This window comes from Saccoglossus kowalevskii, chromosome 13, assembly GCF_978046115.1.
Source record: "Saccoglossus kowalevskii chromosome 13, keSacKowa6.1, whole genome shotgun sequence".
In the NCBI taxonomy this organism is placed as follows: domain Eukaryota; kingdom Metazoa; phylum Hemichordata; class Enteropneusta; family Harrimaniidae; genus Saccoglossus; species Saccoglossus kowalevskii.
The window spans coordinates 34124480-34129904 of record NC_140653.1 but is presented as its reverse complement, the minus strand read 5'-3'; positions in this window follow the sequence as shown (position 1 = coordinate 34129904).

Below are 5425 nucleotides of genomic sequence, written 5' to 3'. Positions count from 1 at the left end.
ACACACATCCATGTGATACTAGTATATCATCTCAATCATCCGACTAAAACTACACACATCCATGTGATACCAGTATATCATCTCAACCATCCGACTAAAACTACACACATCCATGTGATACTAGTATATCATCTCAACCATCCGACTAAAACTACACACATCCATGTGATACTAGTATATCATCTCAACCATTAGTCTACAACTACACATATCCATGTGATACTAGTATATCATCTCAACCATCCGACTACAACTACACATATCCATGTGATACTAGTATATCATCTCAACCATCCGACTAAAACTACACACATCCATGTGATACTAGTATATCATCTCAACCATCCGACTAAAACTACACATATCCATATGATACTAGTATATCATCTCAACCATCCGACTACAACTACACATATCCATGTGATACTAGTATATCATCTCAACCATCCGACTAAAACTACACACATCCATGTGATACTAGTATATCATCTCAACCATCCGACTAAAACTACACACATCCATGTGATACTAGTATATCATCTCAACCATCCGACTAAAACTACACATATCCATATGATACTAGTATATCATCTCAACCATCCGACTACAACTATACATATCCATGTGATACTAGTATATCATCTCAACCATCCGACTACAACTATACATATCCATGTGATACTAGTATATCATCTCAACCATCCGACTACAACTATACATATCCATGTGATACTAGTATATCATCTCAACCATCCGACTAAAACTACACACATCCATGTGATACTAGTATATCATCTCAACCATCCGACTAAAACTACACACATCCATGTGATACTAGTATATCATCTCAACCATCCGACTAAAACTACACACATCCATGTGATACTAGTATATCATCTCAACCATCCGACTACAACTATACATATCCATATGATACTAGTATATCATCTCAACCATCCGACTAAAACTACACATATCCATGTGATACCAGTATATCATCTCAACCATCCGACTAAAACTACACACATCCATGTGATACTAGTATATCATCTCAACCATCCGACTAAAACTACACACATCCATGTGATACTAGTATATCATCTCAACCATCCGACTAAAACTACACATATCCATGTGATACTAGTATATCATCTCAACCATCCGACTAAAACTACACATATCCATGTGATACTAGTATATCATCTCAACCATCCGACTAAAACTACACATATCCATGTGATACTAGTATATCATCTCAACCATCCGACTAAAACTACACATATCCATGTGATACCAGTATATCATCTCAACCATCCGACTAAAACTACACATATCCATGTGATACCAGTATATCATCTCAACCATCCGACTACACTACACATATCCATGTGATACTAGTATATCATCTCAACCATCCAACTACAACTACACATATCCATGTGATACTAGTATATCATCTCAACCATCCGACTAAAACTACACATATCCATGTGATACTAGTATATCACCCAACCATCCGACTAAAACTACACACATCCATGTGATACTAGTATATCATCTCAACCATCCGACTAAAACTACACATATCCATGTGATACTAGTATATCACCCAACCATCCGACTAAAACTACACATATCCATGTGATACTAGTATATCACCCCAACCATCCGACTACAACTATACATATCCATGTGATACTAGTATATCATCTCAACCATTAGTCTACAACTACACATATCCATGTGATACTAGTATATCACCTCAATCATCCGACTAAAACTACACACATCCATGTGATACTAGTATATCATCTCAATCATCCGACTAAAACTACACACATCCATGTGATACCAGTATATCATCTCAACCATCCGACTAAAACTACACACATCCATGTGATACTAGTATATCATCTCAACCATCCGACTAAAACTACACACATCCATGTGATACTAGTATATCATCTCAACCATTAGTCTACAACTACACATATCCATGTGATACTAGTATATCATCTCAACCATCCGACTACAACTACACATATCCATGTGATACTAGTATATCATCTCAACCATCCGACTAAAACTACACACATCCATGTGATACTAGTATATCATCTCAACCATCCGACTAAAACTACACATATCCATATGATACTAGTATATCATCTCAACCATCCGACTACAACTACACATATCCATGTGATACTAGTATATCATCTCAACCATCCGACTAAAACTACACACATCCATGTGATACTAGTATATCATCTCAACCATCCGACTAAAACTACACACATCCATGTGATACTAGTATATCATCTCAACCATCCGACTAAAACTACACATATCCATATGATACTAGTATATCATCTCAACCATCCGACTACAACTATACATATCCATGTGATACTAGTATATCATCTCAACCATCCGACTACAACTATACATATCCATGTGATACTAGTATATCATCTCAACCATCCGACTACAACTATACATATCCATGTGATACTAGTATATCATCTCAACCATCCGACTAAAACTACACACATCCATGTGATACTAGTATATCATCTCAACCATCCGACTAAAACTACACACATCCATGTGATACTAGTATATCATCTCAACCATCCGACTAAAACTACACACATCCATGTGATACTAGTATATCATCTCAACCATCCGACTACAACTATACATATCCATATGATACTAGTATATCATCTCAACCATCCGACTAAAACTACACATATCCATGTGATACCAGTATATCATCTCAACCATCCGACTAAAACTACACACATCCATGTGATACTAGTATATCATCTCAACCATCCGACTAAAACTACACACATCCATGTGATACTAGTATATCATCTCAACCATCCGACTAAAACTACACATATCCATGTGATACTAGTATATCATCTCAACCATCCGACTAAAACTACACATATCCATGTGATACTAGTATATCATCTCAACCATCCGACTAAAACTACACATATCCATGTGATACTAGTATATCATCTCAACCATCCGACTAAAACTACACATATCCATGTGATACTAGTATATCATCTCAACCATCCGACTAAAACTACACATATCCATGTGATACCAGTATATCATCTCAACCATCCGACTAAAACTACACATATCCATGTGATACCAGTATATCATCTCAACCATCCGACTAAAACTACACACATCCATGTGATACTAGTATATCATCTCAACCATCCGACTAAAACTACACACATCCATGTGATACTAGTATATCATCTCAACCATCCGACTAAAACTACACATATCCATGTGATACCAGTATATCATCTCAACCATCCGACTAAAACTACACACATCCATGTGATACTAGTATATCATCTCAACCATCCGACTAAAACTACACACATCCATGTGATACTAGTATATCATCTCAACCATCCGACTAAAACTACACATATCCATGTGATACCAGTATATCATCTCAACCATCCGACTAAAACTACACACATCCATGTGATACTAGTATATCATCTCAACCATCCGACTAAAACTACACACATCCATGTGATACCAGTATATCATCTCAACCATCCGACTAAAACTACACACATCCATGTGATACTAGTATATCATCTCAACCATCCGACTACAACTACACACATCCATGTGATACTAGTATATCATCTCAACCATCCGACTAAAACTACACATATCCATGTGATACTAGTATATCATCTCAACCATCCGACTACAACTACACATATCCATGTATCTGTCTTACTGCTATCGCCAATTTCTTCATCAATATTTATTCAGTTTCATGATCTCATTCTTTTTTTGTCTGTCTTTAGGTAGATTAGCTTTGAATTGACCAACAACTATTTAATTGTGCATTTCACCTACAAGATAATTGTAAGAGTGGAAATTATGTATATTGCACACGGAAATTTACACAATAGAAATTAAGACTTGGAAATTCTATAATTATAGCCATTTTTGCGTTAATCTTAGCGTTTTGGGAAAAAATATACTTACTCTTATTACACCGTATATGCGTAGACGCGACGTAAAACACTTTTATGATAGAAGCCTACTCATATTATATGAATTTATCCATTTTCCAATAAATTTGACTCCCGGGCAATATATTTATATTGATTTTGAAAGGTTTAGGTCACCAGCCTAATTTAGAGAAAATGATATTTGTATTTTAGTGGGTATTTGCTATTTTGTCAGTTTACAATACTTAAATCATGAGTCGTGTGGCGGAGATATTGTGCCATGTTTCAAATTGTAGGTTGCCGAACTTTTCCTTTTAACATTGTGCTCTATAGAATTGTTATAAAAATACATCAATATTCAACTTCAACGTGTTCAGCTCTTTCCATGCTATTACTAGAACCACATACATTGGAAAATAAACGCACAATTTCGGATAGTTATCGCTGAAACAGGCATTAGCCTAAAACCTCGCGGACGGCCGTGAAAAATGAGGTTATGATTACTAGTATCTTTTTTGAAAGCTCTATCGTGACTACACCCATTTCTTAAAATGCTAGTATTAGTTCACTGCGCACATTGCCCCAGTGTGGTGACGGACATTGTCACTGATAAAACTCTTCTTAGCAGAACGGTGTCTCTTTTATTTGCAAGGAGGTACCCAATAAGTGGCGAAATAGAATTCTACGACGTCTCCGTATTTAGGCCATTCTAGAGTGTCGTTGAACGTGTGCTCTGAATGACTGGATTCCAGGCTGTGGGAGAACCCTGTTCATCACTGTACGCTGCAGCTGTGTGATACACTATTGTATGATTCTCTGCCAGACATGGTCTTCGAAGCAGCCTGAACATGGCATAATCATAAAAAAACACAATCATAATCGCATATGTTCAGTTGCGTGAACAAGTAATATTAACATTTACTGTTTTGTCTACTGTTGTCATAACAATTAAGAGCCCCTAACATAAACTGAAATAATGTATTTTTGTCGTGTGACAAGTAATTTCGATTTGAACTTAAAACCCCTGCCGTCACTGTTTCTCATCGAGCTTGCATTAAACAGTCACATATCACAACTAAGAAATCGATACAACATATATGGCACATTTATGACAAAAAAATCATCAATATTCGTATTTATGTGTAAAATTCAATGGAGTTGGAAATATTTCCAGTACTTTTACAAAGTGTGGAATACAAGATGCACACGATTATTTGTTCAATTACGAATTTTGCAATACGACCCTGACTTGTGTTGCTATGAGTCATCCGACACATTACACGTAACTGACCAGATGTCACGAACATGATTTATTGGATTATGTCATCATGGATGAAAGGTCCAATAAAGTTTTGGTAGTTGATCAGTTGATGCTCCATTTCTAGTCAGAGAACAGTTCATAGAGCTGT